The sequence below is a fragment of the Ambystoma mexicanum genome, chromosome 14 (genome assembly GCF_040938575.1).
Source record: "Ambystoma mexicanum isolate Mex_15411 chromosome 14, UKY_AmexF1_1, whole genome shotgun sequence".
NCBI lineage: Eukaryota > Metazoa > Chordata > Amphibia > Caudata > Ambystomatidae > Ambystoma > Ambystoma mexicanum.
The window spans coordinates 624,789,833-624,810,277 of NC_090940.1; positions in this window are offsets into that span (position 1 = coordinate 624,789,833).

The window sequence follows — 20,445 nt, forward strand, 5'->3', positions numbered from 1 at the left end:
GCTTGATGATGTAGGGGAACCATATGTGGTTTCTCCGTATTTTCTTAGTATTCTCGATTCCCCTATGCTCTTTGTGGGCTAGTGCTACTAATGTTTTCCGGAGATCCTTTGGGGCTACCAGTCAGTTACCTCGGAATAGTATGCCTTGGTCTATGGCTGCTAGTTCTGAGTGTATCTTGGCTATGCGGATTAGGTCTTTCTTGTCAGTTCCCTCCCCTCCATTACCTCTTCCGTGCGTGCATTTCCATCTGTTCATGCGGGTGAGGTCTAGGGCAGCCTTGATGGTGGGGTCAGCTCTGCTTCTGGCTGCAAATTCCTCTGTTGAGATGGTGGGGGGCATGGCATTGGTGGACAAGTATGCAATGTATTCTTCCACTTCACACACTAGTGAGTTGTTGTTGATCACTGTTGGGTGCCTTGATAGATAATCAGCTGAGTTGGTATCTCCCTCTGGTTTGTGTATTATGGTGTAATTGTATTCTTCGAGTCTTATGCCCCACCGTTCAATTCGGGGAGGCATTTTCGTTTTGGGGTTCCCGAATAGGGACAGTAGCGCTTGATGGTCTGTGACCAGTGTGAATTCTCGACCAATTACAAAGTGCTGGAACTTTTCACAGGCCCAAACGGCTGCTAGGCTCTCTCGTTCAGCCTGTGAGTAAGCCTTTTCGATGGGAGACAGGGCTCTGCTAGTGTAGGCTAACACTACGTGTCGGATGCCGTCCTCTGGGCTGGTTTGGGCCAGGATGGCACCGAGGCCTACTGAGCTGGCGTCGACTGTGATGATGGATTCCCATTCGGGGTGGAAGTAGGCTAGTTAATGGTGGTTTGCCAGGCTTTCTTTGATGGTTTGGAAGGCTGTCTGGCACTGTGTGTCCCAGATGAAGGGGGTGTCCTTTTTGAGGAGAGCTCGGAGTGGGTCAGTCGTGGTGGCGTAGTTTTGGAGGTATCGGGCACAGTATCCCGCCATTCCCAGGTATGATCTTAGTTCTGCTGTGGTTGTGGGGGCGTGAAGGGCAGCAATGGCTTTAATTTTCTCTAGGTCGGCTGTGATGCCTCTGTCGGAGAATATATGTCCGAAAAACCTTAGGCTGGTTTTATTGATGTCGTATTTAGGGCTGTTGAGTGTTAAGCCTGTGTCGTGCAGGATTTTCCATATCGCGAGGAGCGCCCTGTCGTGTTTCTCTTGTGATCTTCCGAAGACGAGGATGTCATCACTGTAATTCAGGGCGTTGACCTCCGATGAGATCTGTCTTCTGATAGTCTCTTGAAAGATCTCAGCGACCGAGGATATGCCAAAGTTAAGGCGTTTATACCTGAATAGCCCTTCATGGGTGGCAAAGGTGGTAATTGGTTGAGTGGCTGGATCTATGGTGAGCTGGTGGTAACCTTGGTTAAGATCCAGTTTGGAGCAGTGCGTTGCTTGATTAAGCCTGACGAGCATATCTTCTAGGCTGGGTCCGGGATGCCTTTCCCTCTGGATGGCAGCGTTGAGAATGCGCATGTTGGCACATATGCGCAGTCGTCCATTATCTTTGGGAACAATTACAATGGGGGACACCCATGGTGTGGGTCCATCGGCATTCTCGATGATGTCATTCTGTAATAGGAGTTATAGTTCCTTGGATACTTGTGCTTGGAGGTGGAATTCCACTTTACGGGGGTGTTGTGGCACTGGCGTTATTGTAGGGCCGATATGTAGCGTGATGACAGAGTCTTTTAGCATCCCCACCCCTTCAAATAGCTTTGGGAAGCAGGTTTTGAGGGTTTCTTTGAAGATGGACTGGTGCGCTATTGATCGTATTTCTTGTCTGTCTGACGGGTAGCCTCTGATCATTTCTGATGGTTCGTATTGCAGGTCAATCAGCGCTAGAGCTCTGGCTGTCCTATAGCTGAAGAGGCAGCGTCCCACTGAGGGGCTTTGTATGACGTGTATGGTTGTTGGCACAGTGTGGGCTAAATCGCAGAGAAATTGGCATTTGGATGCGAGTGGTAGCGCTGCACCCCAGTGGAATATGTTGGTTCTTGATTGGCGTAGCGGGTAGAGGTCTGCTATTGTGTGGTGCAGTTCCTCATTCATCGCGTTGACGGTAGCCCCCGTGTCGACGACAAACTGATTCTGCGTGTCACCCATTTGAACCGTTACTCTGGGGGCTGGTTTGTCGTCAGTGGCTGCACTGTGGAGCCTGACATATTCTCGGTCATAGCCGTCCTGCAGGTACAGCGGATATTGGTCCTCGGCGATTAGTGTCCTCGGTGGAGAGTTGTTGTAGGGGTCGTAGTCAGGCATCGTGGTGGCCATGATACCTTCTGGTTCTTGGGTCGTCGTATGGCCTCTGGTGTAATGTCTTCAGGGAAACTAGTGATTTGTTGTTGGTAGTGCTGGTAGTCATACAGTTTGTGCGGTTTTCTGTCGGGTTCAATTTGGAGGCCTTCAAGGGCTCTAACAATGTCTGGGCGGGAGGTTGGTGCTGTGGCATAGGTCATCGCTCTTTCAAGTGATCGCCGGTCATATTGTTCTCTCGGTTGTTCCATGTGTTGTCTGGGGTTTTGGATTGATTGTTGTCGTACTGAACCGGTTTCAGGAAGTTTTTTGTTGCACATGGCCTGGAAGTGATTTTCTTGGGCGCATGCACCTCTGACCAATCGTGGTGCATGGGCCTGTGTGAGGGTATTCAAACCCACATCAGTAGCATTGTCTAACACTCTAGGGTCGTGGTTGGGTGTTTCTGAAGGGTTGTCGGCCCTGGGGGCTCTGGTATCTTTAGTATGGTGTGATGGCTACGATGATATCACTCTTTTTGGGTTCTCAATGGCAGCGGCTTGGATGTCTATTTGTTCGTATACTCTTGCCAGGTCAAGGATTTCTTTGAGGGAGAGTAGTTTTTTCAAGAGGTGTTTTCTAAATAATGACAATATGCATCCCTCTATTATTCATGGACGTATGGCCTCGTCATTGAAGTTGGCAAAGTCACATTTCAAGATTTTCCTTTGCAGGCAGATGACAAATTCGCTGATAGACTTGTGAGGTAGTTGAGCGCATTGATTGAAGGCGTAGCACTCATAATCTACTACCAGTTTGCCGTTGATAGCTTCAAGGAGTCGTTGATAGGTAGTTCTTTCGAGAGGCGGAATTGTCCTTATGATGTTCTTTATCTCTTTTCCGGCAACATTTGTGAATATGCTGATTTTGTTGGGAGGGTCCTGGGTTCCTATAGCACCTACAAAGTCCTTGAATTATTTGACCCATTCTTCTCACCTTTTCCCTTGGTCATGGTGTGGGTTGAGATTAAATGGGTTGGGGCGTCTCATAAGGCTGGCGTGAGACGTGGGGCTTGTGTTGGTCGCAGACAATACTCTGGCATCAGCAGCTACTTGCGCTGGATCAGTCATGGTCTCTTGCGTTGTGACGCTTCGGTGGTTTAGGTATGTGCAGGCTGGTACTTGCTCCTCATACTGTTGTGGTCGTTAGCGGTATTCAAAGTGGGCCACAGTTGGCGTAGCCCATAGTAGCCTTTTTGTTGTGCGGGTTGGGTCGTGGCAGTGCCGGTTCCCCTTTGTTGCCCGTGTGTGGGTGGGTGGCGCTGTGGTTTGTGGTTAGGTCACCCTGTTGGTGGCGAGCACTCTTGTTTCTTTGCAAGGTTTGTACCCTTGCTTCCCTGGTAGCGTGGATGTTTGTGGCGTTTGTTCACTCAGATTTAGTCCCCACGCTGGGTCATTGTCAGCATTGACCTCCAAGTGTAGCTCTTCACTATAGTGTTATTTATTAGCCGGGCTGCCCTGCGCGCGAGCGTTGCGCAGCTGTGGGCCCGTGCTTGGGCGGCAGATTTTGGCGTGCTCTGAAGGGGGCTGGGCGCCTTACCGGTTTGTTGCCTTCCTTCGCATGTGGCCGTGGACTCCTCTGGATCTTCTTTCCTTGTGGCGGGCACCTCAGTCCTCCTGGACTCTCTCGTCTGTGCCGTGGCTCTCTGTTGGCTGCCCGCGTTCACCCAGTACCTGTTTTGCAGCGGCGCGGTTCTCCCACCTGGTTGGCTCGCGGTTCGCTTCTTCTCTTCGTTTCACCTTCTCTTCTGACGCAGGCAACATTGTCTGCAGCATCTGTGTGCTGCTGGGCTCTTCTCTCATCCAGAGAACTGCTGGGCTCCTCAGCCGTCTGGCAGCACGCTGTGGATGTGGCAGCCGCTTCTGTGTTCTGCTGGGCTTTCCACACGGCCTGCAGCGCCGTGGGTGCGGCGGCAACTTTCCTTATCTGCTGGGCTCCTTGCCCCTCCTGCAGCACGCTGTGGATGTGACAGCCTCTTCTGTGTTCTTCTGGGCTTTCTGCCCAACCTACAGCACGCTGTGGGTGCGGCTGGCAACTTCCTTTCTCTGCTGGGCTCCTTGCCCTTCCTGCAGCACGCCGTGGATGCGGTGGCCTCGTCGCCAGTTGTTAGCTCCTGATCCACACTTCTCACTCTCACATAACACTTCCAATAATCACAGGAGCCGTCTGTGGATTCAACCTTCCCTTTATTGCTCCAAACTCTAACTGCCAAACTCTTCCCTTGTCCCTCCCCTTCCGCCCTTCTCCCGCTCCCTCCCGCCCTAGCATGCTCTCCTTCTTAAAGGGGCCGCTTCCCTTTATTCACCCGCAACATTCGTGTAGCAGGCGTTGAGAGCGGCCATGAGTGTAGATTTATCCTGGAGTGGATAGTAGTGGACACATGAGGCGCATGAGTATGATACAGTCCAGTAGTAGAGTGTAATCCTTGGTGGATATGTAGGACAAGTGGCATTTGGTTTTCCAGTATTATTTGCAGAGGTTTGCGAGGGGTATACAGGTAGGGCTGACTTAGTAAGTAAACCTGGAGACATTTAATAAGTGTTGGTGGCATTTGTTTTCGTCTCCAAAAGGAGTTCCTATTTTCAGAGAACTAGGATGAGAAATCCTGGTTAGGCACCGGGTAGGCATCCAGTGTTGTTTGGATGCAGGCGAGGGTATATGGTGGCATGTCCACATGTCAGACCGTTGTATTTTAAGACACTGGTAGGAGATTTTAGATAGTATAGAATGTTTGATTTTTTTAAAATTACTATTCTAATAGTTTGTTTTGTTGCAAGCACAATTTTCTGGCGTGGCAGGCCAGGATAGGAGGAGTTTGGTTTTATTGTGATTGTTTATCCTGACATGTGAAGGAGTGTCCTTCACAACTGTTTGTTGGTAAGGAAAGGAGGTGTGGTGACCTGGAATGTGATGATGTATGTGGAACGTGGGAGACCTGGAGGTAAGGATGGGGACCAGAGTGGATGCATGTAACCTTCTCTCCCACCTCTAACCTGCAAAGCTGTAACCAAGATGAATAAAGGATCCTGTTTCTTTTCTTCTTACCTAGGTCCACCTAGTTCCTGCTCCAGTTATATTTTATTTTTACATTTTTAAAGCACTCACACAGCCCTGGGGCATCAAGGCGCTGTTACAGGAAGATGTCTTAGTTGCATATTTATAACATGCTTAACACCTAGTGGTTTCTAAGCGCAGTCCCGGGGATCGAACCTGTGTTGCCTCATGTCATCCTGTTTCCAAGGCAAGAACGTAGCCGCTGAGCTATCCTCCCTTACTTGACCCAGATACTTCAGGAGGCATTCCCGATGGCAGTGTGAACTGTATGCTGAAGTGTAAGAATGCCTGTGGGAAGTGAGTCATATTGCCCGGCCCTTGTGAACTGTGAAGCCAAGAAACTCCAGGAGAAGGAAGCAATACATCCTGGTGTTTTTTTTAAACTTTATTTTAACTTGTGGCAACAACATACAGCGGGCATTCGCATCATGTTACAGTTATCGTGGCTACTGAGCAGACTATGTTAAGTATTAAAAATAAATGCAGTGATACGGTTGTATTTTGCAAATAAACAACACTCTCCGGGCTTGCTGCTCTCATCAAGAGTTTATGTGGTGGTGCCAGCAAGTGGTACCAAAGTGTTCGTCTTTTCCATGTGTTACCCGGGGTTTAAGGAGTTAATACTCTCGGCCCCCTCCGTTGGGGAGGCGGAGTCTGGTGAGGGAGAAAGGGGTTCTGGGGAATGTGCGCGGGAAGCGCCAGTTACTACGTTGTTAGAGAAGGAATAAAGACGTTCCTCCAATCCCTCCGTGTGTGCGTCCTTCATTAGGCCTAGATCCCTAGGTAACATTTGGCGACGAGGATTTCTCCCGCACACCGGAGTCCTCCTCCATTGGCAATCCGCCGCATCCACGCTCGTGCTGCGGGAGACCCAGCAAGCCTCCTCCTCCTACTCCTCCTCCTCCAGCGCGCAATACGGCAATCCGCCGAATTCGCTCAGGCGGTTGCCAACCCGCTGAGCCTCCTCCTCCACACCTACACAGGCACGCCCGCGCCTGCCCCCGGCCGACGCCAACCTGCTGCGACGACAATGTGGGGAGTGTGCAGCAGGCCCCATAAAGCTGCAGGGCCCCAGCGAAGACACGCGTGCCGGCGATCCCGCCCACGCCCTCCCTCCTGGACCACAGGCCTTCGCCACGGAAGCCACCTCACTGGAGAAGAGGCCCCACAGTTTCACCCCTACCATCGGACACCCAGGTGAGCGTGTGGGTGCACGTGGACACACTCGAGGCCTAATACCCTCGCCCCACGTGCTGGCTACGCACCCACAGGCCCCACCCTTCAGGCACCATGAGCAACCCGCACTCCAACCCTGGTTCCAACCAGGGATCTCCTCAACCGCCGCGGGCGGCGAAGTCAATACAGTTGCGGTTGCCCCCGCCATTCACCATGACACCCCAAGCCACCAAAGGCCCCAGGTGGACCGACTGGATGGATGATTTGCATCACTTCGTGAGGGGATCCCCTGACGGTGACTCCCCCAACATAAGAGACATCTTCCTTAACCTCGTAGGAGGAGAAATCAAGGCCGTAGTGAAAACGATTCCGGCAGCTGAACAAAACACCTTCCCCAACCTGATTGCTGCTTTAGACAAAATGCTGATCATTGAGGTCAATCGGGACTACGAAAGATATTTGTTCAACCAATGCACCCAATTGCCACAAGAGACTGTTGATGAGTTCATAACACGTCTAAGAGTGAAAGGAGCAAACTGCCAGTTTGACGCGTTCTTGCTAGAGGAAGCCATAAGACTGAGGGTGATCGAAGGTTGCCTCTCCCCCACACTCAAGAAGCAGCTATTAAAAAAACCACTCACCATACCCGAAGTGAGTGAACTTGCTCGCATTCATCAGAGGGTGGATGCGCAAGCCTCATCCATGGGACACTCAGGCAACCCTAAACAAGACACAAGTGAACTCATAGCTGCCATACAACCGCCTCGCCAAGGCGACAGGGGACCACAGCCGTACAGAGCACCAGCGACTCCCGCCCCACGCCAACAAAGACAGTGCTACCGCTGCGGAATGTCGTTCCCCCACTCGGGGTCATGCCCGGCCCTATCCCAACGGTGCACACATTGTGGGAGAGAGGGACACTTTCACTCCATTTGCAGAGAGGGCGTACCATTTCCCCTGATGCGACCCCAAGTGGCCGCCAGGATGCCTTTCCGGCCACCGCCTCAGCAGTACAATCAACCAAGACCCTACCAACAAGGGCTGGGGCAGAGGCGCTACGTCAGGGCAATCGATGAATACCAATCATCAGGATATACACCACAGTACGACCAGGCAGAACAGTTCAGGTACTTCACAGATGAATATGATAACCCTCCAACGGACTACAGGCCTGAGACACTTTACCAGGATGATCAGGCGACGGCCTACTACGCACTGTATGATCAATATGACCAGGACGAGTTCGTCAACCTCATACTTGACAACAAAGAAGCCAGGGAGGCCCCGAAAATCCGGATCAAGATGGGGAATTGCCAATTTCAGTTTATGATCGACTCAGGTGCTACAGTGAACATTATGGGTGAGCAAGACTATGACAGGATGCCACACCCGCCGCTGCTTGACCCATCCCGATCGAGAATTTTTCAATGGGGGGCTGCCACCCCGTTACAGACAGTGGGACAGTTTGCTCAATGCTTCCTCCTAAATGGGCGGCAAGTGAACACAACCATTCACGTCATCCGGTCACTTGCCAGGAGCAGATGCCTGCTCAGCTACCACACAGCTTCGCGCCTGGGATTGATTGAGATTCACGTGAACGCTGGTGACATGATCACCACAACCTCGAACAACCTGGACCCGAGGAACACCACAGGGACGATAGCATTCCACCAGCCTCAGACGCTCGTCTCACAGGACGACATCGCGAGAAGATTCCCCAAGCTGTGCACGGGACTAGGGAAACTCCACGGCCCCCCCATTAAGCTGCACATCGACCCTCAGGTGCGACCAGTGCCGCAACACCTCAGAAGAGTCGGGTTCCACCTTCAGGAGGCAGTATCAGAGGCGCTCCAACAACTGCTCTCCGACGGCATGTAGAACCAGCGACGGGGCCGACTCCATGGGTTTCCCCCCTTGTGGTGGTACCCAAAGAAGGGGGAAAGATTCGGTTGTGTGTGGACATGAGGGTGGCCAACACAGCGATACAATGGGAGAGACACCCGGGACCATGTATTGAAGACATGATTGTGCAATTAAACAGCGCCCAGATGTTCTCCAAGCTAGACCTGATCCAAGGATACCATCAGCTGGAGCTCCATCCCGACTCCAGAGCCATCACGACGTTCACAACGCACGACGGACTTTTCAGGTACCGGAGACTAAACTTCGGAATTTCATCCGCCGCAGAGATCTTCCAGGAAGCGATACGTCAAATAATCAGACCTATAAAGGGAGCTCTGAATTACAGCGACGATATACTCGTTTCTGGATCATCCAAAGAGGCCCACGACACGGCACTGCACAACACCTGTGAAGCCCTTCAAAAGGCAGGCTTCACACTCAATATCTCCAAATGCCGTTTTAGTAAAACGAAGCTCAAATTCTTCGGACATATCTTCTCCAGGGAAGGCATGATGCCTGATCCTGATAAGGTCGACACGATTACCAACCTCAGCAAACCCCTACAGGTTGCGGACGTCCGCTCCTTTCTCGGCATGGCGGGCTACTGTGCGAGGTATATACCCCACAACGCCTCCCTTACAGACCCTCTGAGAAAGTTGCTGCAGAAGGAGTCATCCTTCGAATGGACCCTGGCATGTCAACAAGCCTTCACCAACATCAAGCAGGCCCTCACGGAAGCCCACCGCCTCGCATACTTCAAACCATCGTGGCACAGCGAGGTGGTGGTGGATGCCAGCCCGGTCAGCCTTGGAGCCATCCTAGCACAAACCAGTGGCGCGGACGTCAACCCCAGGCATGTGGTCGCCTATGCAAGCAGGGCGCTGTCAACGCCAGAGCTAGCCTATTCCCAAGCCGAGAAGGAGAGCTTGGCGGCGGTCTGGGCGTGTGTACACTTTCACAACTTTATCATCGGGAAGAGGTTCACTCTGATCACCGACCACCAGGCGCTTCTATCCCTATTTGGCAACCCGCACACCAAGATGCCACCGAGGATCGAGCGGTGGGGCGTCCGCCTCCAAGAATACGATTATGACATTGTATACCGACCTGCAGGTGACCTCAATCCTGCTGTCTACTTGTCACGACACCCTGTTGGAGCCCCGCTCGCCCGGAAGGGCGATGTTGCCTATGTACAATATGTGGCATCCCACTCACTGCCACCGGCGTTATCCCTTGAAAGAGTTGCCGCCGCGTCCGCAGCTGACCCAAAGACAGCCCTGGCTATCAGCCTAACGATGACCAGCAAATGGAAGGATCATCACAGAGCCATGTTAGCCCATCCAGGAGTGAACAAACAGGAGATTGAGCGGCTGGCTAGGGTGCAGAGTGAACTTGCCGTGAAAGACAACAACATTCTGCTAAGGGGGTGCAGGATTGTCATTCCCGCCACGCTCAGGAGCGAGGTGGTCAGCACCACCCATGAAGGCCACAGAGGGGCTGAAAACACGAAGAAGCAGCTCAGGTGCCATGTGTGGTTCCCCTTCCTGGATGCCGCCGTCGATGAGTGGGTAAGGAACTGCCATGCCTGTCAGTGTACAGCCCCTGCCGAACGTCCGCCCCCACTACAACACACTCAGATACCTGATCGCCCCTGGGAACGAATAGCCATGGATTTCTATGGGCCTACAGAAGTAGGTGATTACCTCCTACTCTTTATAGATGAACATTTGAGATTTCCTATAGTCAAAGTAGTCACCACCACAGCGTTTCCCCAGGTAGCAGCGGCGATAGAGGAAGTATTTAGCGAGTGGGGGATCCCCAAATGTGTCAAGTCTGATAATGGATCACCATTCTGTGGGCACGAGTTCGGGACACTGGCGGAACACCTGGGTTTCAGACACATGAAGATAACTCCTCGCCACCCACAAGCGAACGGAATGGCTGAGCGCTTCATGGCGTCGATTAAGAAGACAATACAGAGAGCACGGCTTGAAGCAGTCAACACGCATCAGGCATTATGTCGCCTTTTAAGAGACTACAGGAACACTCCTCATGAGGCTACAAACAAGACACCTGCCGAGCTCATGTTCCGCTATGAGGTGCGAACCCGCATTCCGCGGAACCCGTCAAGTGCAGAGCCGACTGACAAGGACCTGCTCCAAAGGGATGCTGAAGCAAAAGAGAATGCGAGGCGCAGTACTGATGCGCGGAGCGGTGACACAAGAATTCCACATAGGAGATGAAGTCCTAGTACAACAGCCAACAACCAGGAAGACAGATCCGCGATTTGCCCCAGGTCCCATGAGGGTAGTCGCCGTGAAAGGCACGATGGTGACAGCTGAAGATCAGAATAGAGCTGTCACGAGGAACTGTCAACAATTCAGACATTACGTTAAAAGAGAAGGCACATAAACACCACAGAGGTCCGTCTCCCCAGAACCACAGATGCAGCGGGACAACCTGTGGATCCCTCCAGGGGAAGATCCTGGAGGGATGAGTCAGAGAGTGGAAACTCAAGATGTTCCAGAGCCCGGTGCTCAAGTTGAGAGGCCGCGACGAATCATCAGGAAACCGATGAGACTTGTTGAAGAGTGTTAAGTTGATGTTTGGACACAGAGTGTTAAGTTGATGTTTGGACATATTGTTCGGGGGTAGTGTTACCCGGGGTTAAGCTAGCTTTGGGAAGTGCCAGAACATGTGTATTCTATCCGCCTCCATTGTCTTACATTTTGGGCAGGTTTGCAGTTCTTGGGGATTGAATCTTGTTATATGGCGGGGGGGTATAGTGCAGTTTATTTAGCATTTGATATTGTATCAGTCTTAGTAGACCATTCAATGACACTTCCTTGGTCAGGAAACACATTCTCTGGCATTTCACTTAATCTATGGCTGATTCTGTGTATTTTTCCCATTGTTCTCTGAACTTGGGGTTCATCGGAGCTAAATCTTGTATTTTTGTGTAGAGTCTCACCAACAGTCCTCGTTTTCCATCATTTTGTATTACCAGCTCTAGACATTCGTCGGTTTCTGGTATCTTTGGGTAGGATGGCCATTGTCGCCGTATTGCTTCTCTCATCCTGAAGTATTGTAAAGTTCTAATCGGATTATTCCCTAATTTCTCTTTAAATTCATTTATGGAGACAAACCTACCCTCTGGGTATAAATCGCCCATGTTCATTGTCCTCGCCGGGTCCCACGCTGTCTGGATGTCGGCATCCATCATCGGGGGTAGGTCTGCGGTACCCCATAGTGGAATGGTACGGTTGTATGGGTTCTCTATGCATAGTCTTAATCTTATACGTCTCCAGGCGTCCAGAGTTGTGCTCATTGGGTCGAACAAACACACACATTAGCATGGATTGTATGTCTGCCGGTGATGCTGATTATTTTTCTATCTCAACATGTGAGTGCCATGTATCTGTTGTATACTATAAGCTTGCGTAGTCGGCCTGTGCGGCCAAGTAATATAGCTCAAAGTCGGGATATACGAGGCCCCCACGGTAGTATGTTTCAATAAATGACTCCCATTTTGCCCTGGTGTTTTTGCCCCCTCATACAAATCCTATTGCCAAGCTGGGTAGTGTATTAAAGAATTTTACGGCCAGGCCATATTGGAATTGTGGTAAAGTAATATAACAGTTTGGCTGCTACAATCATCTTCAGGACGGCGACACGTCCTATCATGGAAATCGGGAGCTTTCCCCATAGTGTAAATTTATGCTCCAGTGTTTTAAGGTAGGTTGCATGGTTAAGTTTGTGTAGATCCTTGCTTGTGCGAGCAATCTGCACTCCTAGGTATTTCACTGTGTCTCCAGCCCATTTCATATCGTGTAGATGGGCAGGTTTGGTAGTTTTGTCAGTAAAGGGGAACAGTTCCGATTTAGTGTTGTTAATTTTGTATCCGGAATTCAGAGTGAATAGTTTGACCTCCTCAAGTACTGGAGGTATGTTTACCTCTGGGTATTTTAGGTATAAGAGTTTGTCATCCGCATACAGGCATATGAGTTGAGGGGGTGCCGTATGTGTTGACGGATCCTGCTTGCGAAAGGTTCGATTGTCAGGGCGAATAAGATTGGGGAGAATGGGTAGCCTCTAGCCAGTTTTATTGCGCTTGAGTGGTTTTGATTGGTGCAGACCCTGGCCCGAGGATCTGTATAAATGAGTTTCACTAATGTACAAAAGTCTTCTCCCAATCCCATGCGTCTCAGGGCTCCGAACAGAAAGTTCCATGAGATCGAATCAAATGCATTTTCCGCATTCAATATCATCGCTGCTGCGGGAAGGTCAGGGTAGATTTGGGCCATGGTCCTTAGCAATCGCTGAATGTTCAGAGCAGTGGATCTCTCAGGTATAAATCCCGACTGGTCCGGGTGCACCAAGTCAGGAATATGTGGTAGTAATCTGTTGGCCAGGGCTTTGGCGAAGATCTTGGTGTCAGAGTTGATTAAGGATAATGGGCGTTATGACGCCATCTCGTTGGTAGGCTTCCCGGGTTTGGCCAGTACTGTTATCACCACTTCTGTCAAGGAGGGGGGCAGTGTGCTAGTTTCAAATGCGTCTTCCTACAACTTAAACAGTTTGGGAGCGAGTATGTCTTTGTAGGTTTTGTAGAGCTCCATGCCTATCCCATTGGTGTGATACCACTAATGTGTTGCACGTTCCACCTTTATCAGACCTGCCAACAGCCTTCCAGTGTGGACTGCTTTGCATAGCGTCTTGCTTGGATTTTCTTATAAGTGAATCGGGTTTCCTGTTCTGCTAGTTCACATAATTTTTGTCTATTGCCCTTTGTGAAACCCAGCAATCCCTTGGTTTGTGTGTTACTGTATCCATTTTCGAGTTTCCTGAAATCCACCTCTGTTTCCTGTAGGTCCTTTCTTATGGACCTTAGGGTTCCTGTAGTTGTGGCAATTATCGTACCGTGCACCTTGAACGTTCCCCAGACTGTGCTGAACTTGGGTACTGAGTTCTCGTTTTCAGAGAAGAATGTATCAATAGCTATCCTTAGTGTTTCTGCAAATGAGTTGTCTAGCCGGGGTCATTCTCCATGTGGGTCTGCGTGGGACTGTTTTATCCTGGGTTATTTCCAGGACTATCGGGGAGTGATCTGACCATGTACGTGGTAGGATTATAGTTTGGCAATTCCCCATTGTCCACCGCTCCGAGACCAGCCAGAAGTCGATTCGGGGAGTGGACATCGTACACAGAGAAGTAGTACATGTATTCCTTCAGTGAGTGGTGTGCTGCCCTCCAGATGTCTATTAAGCTATACTGTTTCATTATCTGAATAATTGCACTCACAGCTGTGGTCCTGTTCCTTTGCCTCACACTTGATCTGTCAATGGCCGGATCCAATATCGTATTGAAGTCTCCTCCCCGGATAATCGAGACGCCTGGGATGCGACCAATCAGTGTTGCTATCTTGACGTAGAATTCCGGGTCATCCGAGTTGGGGCCATAGGAGTTCACTAAGGTAATTGGTTTATTATTGATTGTGCTGGACACTATCACAGATCTACCTTCTGGATCTACGTTGGTGGTGCACAATCGGAAGTCGATATTCTTATGTATTAGTTTTATGATGCCCCTTGCTTGAGACGAATAATTAGTATAGAACCTGTTTTTCCCCATTTGTATGCCATTTGCTTGTGTGTGGATTCTAGGGCGTGCGTCTCCTGGAGCATGACGATGTTGGGGGCGTGATGATCAAGGTAGGCCCAAATCCTCATCGCCTTAATAGGATTGTTTAGACCTCTGAAGTTCCAGGAAATCAGTTTCAGCTGGTGTGCCATGTTGTATCAGTAGCTGCTTGCATTTCACGCTCCCTTGCCACTGCCGCTCGACAGCGTCCATGTATGATGCTTATCACATCGGCGTTGCCACAACTTTTTCGAAGTTTCCTGCCATTGACTGCCATACGTTCCCTCCCGCACCATCATCCTCAACTTGATGATGTATCCTCTGTGAACTGTTGGGCGCACCCATGGGGTCATGTTGGCAGCACCGCCTTCCGATAGACTCAACGTTCCTCGATTGGTTAATTAGTGATCATCACCTGTTGTGCATGGTGCTGGATCTGTCTGGGCCAGATGTAATAGTGTTTGCCTCTTTCAATCATTTTCCTTCATCTCTTTCTCATCTATATCGCGTGGCTGTTCGGCTTCCGGATGTTGAGATGGCTGGGGCGTGGGTATGTGTGACTACACGTAGGCCGTCGCCTGCGCTGGATCTTTGAAGAAATGTGCCCTGCCGTTGTGCTGTCTCCAAAGCTTGGCCGGGAACATTAGTGAGTAAGGGATTTGTCTAGCCCGGAGGAGGCGCTTCACAGTGTCGTAAGATCTCCTTTGTGTTTGCAGACTGTCGGAAAAGTCCCGATATATGTGTATCCTGCTGGAGTCATACTGCAGAGCGCCTTTCTCCCTGGCTTGTCGTAACACCATGTCTCTGTCCCGGTAGTTTAGAAGCCTGGCAATAATTGTTCTAGGCGGGGCACCAGGGCCTAGGGGGGAGCGAAAGTCCGGTGCGCCCTCTCGACCAAGAATTGCAGCGAAAACCTTGCAGAGTCGAAGAGAGTTTTGAGGCGATTTTCCATGAAGGGTTCCATGGGGCCCTTCACTGCGGATTCCGGGACCCCGACCACCCTAATGTTATTTTGGTGGGGTCGCGATTCTAAATCTTCACATTTGTTTATCATCTTCTTTAGTTCAGTCTGCATTGTGTACAGGGTTTGGTCATGGCATGTTATATTGTCCTCATTCGTGCTAATGCGCCCTTCTGCCTCTGAGCTTTCCTTTTCTACTCTCGCTTTCAACAATCCAATTGTGCCCACAATATCATCTAGCTTCATGTTGATTGCAAGGAACACATTTTGCATAGTTTTTAGCAAGTAGTCGTCCCTAGAGGTTTACACCGGTGGTTGTGGTTGTGAGTTGCTGGGAGATGGGGGGGTTCAACTTTTCCTGGTCTCGGGTCTGTATAGGAGTCCATTTGACCTTTCTTCTTCTGGGCTCTCTTGGTCATGATGTTGATAAAAGGGGGCGTCCTGGGCTGCAACTGTGGTAAGTAGTGTGCTCCCCAATACTGGCACTGCGGGTTATTGGCTCCCTGAAATAGTGGCTTCCTGTAGGATGAATGCTGCAGCGTCTCTTATTATGGCACATGATACTAACAGCACCCTTATTCCCAGTGCAGTGACCGCCCTGCGGGTCTAGTGTGCCGTTTAAAAGGAGATCTGTTTTGGATTACAGGCTCACTAGTTTACCATGTGTGCTGTGGGGCCCTTTGTCCATATCGATGTAGTAGATGATAAGGGGAGTCAATTGTGGCCCTTTTGTAGTGGTGAAGTCCCCCTGGATATATAGTATTAATGCAGCTTATATTGGTCACAGTGTCAGTGGGCCAAGAGATTCAATGTATGATATTCATGTCCCCAGATTTATGCATTATATTTAGTCCGGGCAGGAGAGTCAGAGATAGTTCCTGGGCAAGATGATAAGGGGCCCGCTGAGAAGTCGTGTGATCGCTTTCATGTGGCTGTGCAGGTATTCAGCACAAAGGCATGCAGTCTGCAGGATTGTTGGTCTGGGGCAGATTGGTCGGTCCTACCTTGTGGTGTCAGCCTGGGCGCTACGATCCACTTTTGGGTGGCTCTCGGTGCGGCCTCCGGATTTGTTGTGGTTGGTATACGGCCAGTTTGCTGTGTGAGACTAGCAGGGGTGCCCGCCCGATTGCTGCAGTGATTGTGGCCGCCTCGAGTGTGTTGCCTCTCGTCCTCCTGTCGGGCTTCACCCAGCCTGCTCGCTGCTCTGATGTTGCGGCGTTGATGTGGGCTATCGGATCAGTTGCCTAGGACACGGTCCGTGGTTGGGAGATGGTGGGGAGATGGCGGACCCCTCCAACTGCAGTGAGGCTGGGGGTGTGCTAGCGGTCCTGGCCCTGCCCTGCTCGTCGGCTCCGCATTTTGGAAGCGCACAGGCATAGTGTGCTTGATCGCCAATGCCGTGTATCAGTTCTGCGGTTTGTACTTCTGCATTGTCCGCTAGCAATAATATGATGGTGGAGTTCGCCTTCGGTGTGTTGACCGGCTCGTTGCAGAGCTACGGCTCCTCTTAGCTACTGCGTCCAGCTTCTACGTTGCCGGAGTGGAGTGTGGCACCTCCCCCTGTCGGCATGTCGCTTGTCGGCGCCAAAACAGCTCTTCCTCGCGGGTCGAGTAACTTGGGCTGAAGTGGCCGATTTTGATCAGTATTTGGCCCAAATACTCTCCGTCACTTCATTCACCCGGATTTACTTTCAAATATGTTGTTGGTGGTGCGTTTGTGGATATTTTTGCAGGATTCATCTCTCGAGGAACGGAAACAACAGATTAGGCGGCCATCTTGCGGCTGAGCAACAGTCCCCCCCATCCTGGTGGTTTTCCTGAAGGTTGTGTATCGTGAAGCCAATCAGAAGGAAGGCCTGGGGAATGGAGTCATTCTCCTGCCACTGTGAGAACATTGAGAATAGAATACCTGGACAAGGGAAACTCCAGCAACCCAATAGTTGAACAGAACTGTGGTCAATAAGGAATAATGAATGAGTTGGAACATTTTCTTTTGAATTGGAATTGAAACCTTATAGCACCACAGCTGGAACTTTGTTTGTTTTCCTTGAAAAGAAACAGAGACCTGGAGAAGGTAGTCGTTCTCCGAGGCGGGATTCCCCCTACGATTGGAACTGTATCTCATTGCCCAGAAGAACAGAGACATTCTTTTGGACCAGGAAGAACCACAACACTTTCACGGCTCTGGTCGTAGAGACCGACCAGAGCCGTGGAGAAGTAGGTGTCAAGACACAAGGAGCAGATGGAATGCGCAGTTGACAGGAGACACGCAGGTCAAGACAAACCAAAAGCTGCAGAGACGCCGCAGCACATCAGGAAGCAACAGAAGTCGCGAGAGGCCCGAAACGACACAAAAGAGAGCATGCAACTGACCGAAGAACACCAACATGTCCCTTTCAGGTACCTGGGTTGCCGGGATGGTTGGTGGGCCTCCAGATAGACAGACAATAATTCGAACATGGGTCAGAGACCCACACCCGTTTATGAAGATCAATCCAAGTCATCTCCATAGTCAGAGTACCTGGCAGGATAGTGAACCAGGGTTACTGCACAAAGACAGGAAGAATATACAGGTCTGGGACCTGCACCCATACGACTGGGAACTCATGTGAAATGTGAAGTTTTCAAGTGCAAGGAAACCAGGGGAAGAGAGGCATTCCGCCTGGTAATATTGAACTGTGAATTGTGAAAGCTATAGGGGCAAAGAAGCCAGGGCAAGGGAGGCATTCCCGTGGGCAGTGTAAATTGTATGCTAAAGTGTAAGAATCCCTGTGCTGGAGGTCAATCCTTCACTTTACCTTCACTTTATCAAATTCGGTATTTGGTGGTGCAGTAAAAAGGGTGGTAATTACTTTACCACCATAAATATTGACAGTAACAGAATGGCTGTTTTTTACTACACTCTTAATGAGGTGCAATGTTTTTTAAGGAATCCTTTCAATTGATAAAGTTACGTTTCATTCTATGTTGTGCGTCGATACTACTAGCAAGGAGAACTTACTACACCCACATAGGAAGTGGGTGTACAAATAATGTATTTTGTGAAGCTTTACTGGCACCTTGCAGCCTACCTCACGGCATTGACATCCATTCACCAGTATGAATGTTGAACGAACCCGCCATGCTTTACCAGACACAACTAGCATTGTCTGTTTGGAGGACATTTCATGCATTCCTGAAATGCTTCCTTTCTTTACATTTGTATGTCTTATCTATGTGTATCATATATTACACAATAATGGTTAGATGGTACCACTTAGATTGAAAGATGACCGAAACATTACTCACGATGACCTTCTATTTAAGGAACAGAAAGATAACATGAAACACTCACTAAGCACATATATACCAATACAAGTTCTTCACAAGGAAACGTCTGCAAAGTAACTTATTAAAGTCTCACGTCTTAGGATGTGTATTCATGGTGAGTATGTCTCAACTGTGTACACCTTTCCACCACTACTGCTCTATCACTTGGAGGGACGTCATGGTTGTCCCAGGTAAGACAGTTGTGGTTGGAGCAACTGTAAGTTAGTGACACAAGTGTCTTTGTCTGGGGCACCATGCCGTTCACGGAGCCTGGCAGTAGGGTGAGGCACATGGCAAAGGTTAGTGCATTGTTTATTGTTACCAGCTCTTTGGTAAACCACTGACTTGCCAACCTTCCTTACATCATGAAGAAATGATAAATTGTCAGCATGCGCTGACATATGACTTTTTTGACATTACAAGTTTGCTTACTAATCAATGTATTGAGGTTCTCCATCTATGAGATAGTTCTCAAGAGACACTAGTCGGTTGTATTTGGGCATATAATGCCATGTTTTCATGCAAATTACTAACACCTTCGTTTAGAGTGTCCATATAGGTGGCAACCTCAAGAACAATGTCCTCATTCTCAAGTTGTCAAACTTCAGACCCCTTCGCAACCATTATTCTGGAAGATACTTAATTCCCTGCACTCTCTCTCCATCTGATCAAGAAGCTATCTTAGTTGCAATGTCAACTGACACTCCAAATTCTTTTTGGCTCATTGACATATCTCTATTGACAGGACTTTGTTGTTATGTAACTTCTTGACGCTGTACTGTAACCTCTCCCTGGGTGAAAAGCAAAGAATACATTTGTAACACCCGATGAACTCATGTAAGCAATTTCATTACGCTACCATGAATGGCTAATGGAAAATGGGACATGACAACATAGGAAACAAACTAATCGACTCACTACTTGCATCCTATAGCCAGGTCCAGGACTACCTCCACCATCACGGCTAAACAATCAACTTCCAGAAGACTGCCAGGAATGACTGCTTGTAATACTTTATATCCCAGTTTGGTAAGTCCCAACTCCAAAGGAGACCCACCACCTATCCCTTTAGAGTTTTCTTTGGTTTCAAGAATTGTTTCTCTTACTCGCTTTTAAGAGCGTTCCATCGCTTCTTCATGGTTGATGATGGTACTGTGATGAATCTGATGATGTCAACACTCCTTTCCCGGAGATAGCCTCTCCTCCTGTGGCCAGGGGACAGCAACCACTACCTGATCCTGACCATGGGCGGCTATTTGAGGGAGGATCACATGGGGAGGTGAAATTCAGGTGAGACATTGTTGGATGAGACATGGAATCCCATTTCCCTTTTAGGGATATCCCTTCATAATCCCCCTCAGTAACCCACAAAACTTCTTGACAGTATCCCTCAATGTTCTATCACCAACCGAATGATAAACACTAACACGAGGAAGTTGGCAACCGGAATGAAGATTACTCAACTGAAGCAAAATGAGCACTCTAGTAGTTGGAAGAATCCAGTTGGCTCTGAACAACTCCCTTTCTCAGCGCAGTAGTTCAAAGATGGAACAGCTGAGCAACACAGAGAGATCCGACCTACTAGCCTACGCCGGCAAAGCCAAGTTGTCAAGTGGACAGGTGAGTCCGGAGATACGATAGAATCGTACTGGACAGGTGAGTACGGAGACACGAGAGAATCGTAATGGAGAAAAGGGAGGAAGCAATTAAAGTTGACGAGCGGAGCAGGAAAGGCGGCATCTGTGTTGGCGGCGCACTCCCACAGGCACCAGAGATGCCGGCGAGGGATGTGAAGCAGAGGGGTAGTTTCATGATGGCAGGGGAAGCCAAGGCAACATGCCGAACGCCATCTGCCGCTGAGCTAAGATGTCCGTACCGTAGAGAGAGAGCAGGCGCGAAGCAGGACCCGAACGAGGTCAGAGAAGCTACGGAAGCCATTCAAGATCTGGCACTCCTAAGCACAAGTGGGAGGCAAATCCCTACCACTTGCACCGTGGCTAATCTTCATAGTCCCAGTACTTGGGGAAGAAGGAAAATACAAGTACCCAAATAAAAAGGGGAACTTGGGGAAGCTAAATACCTC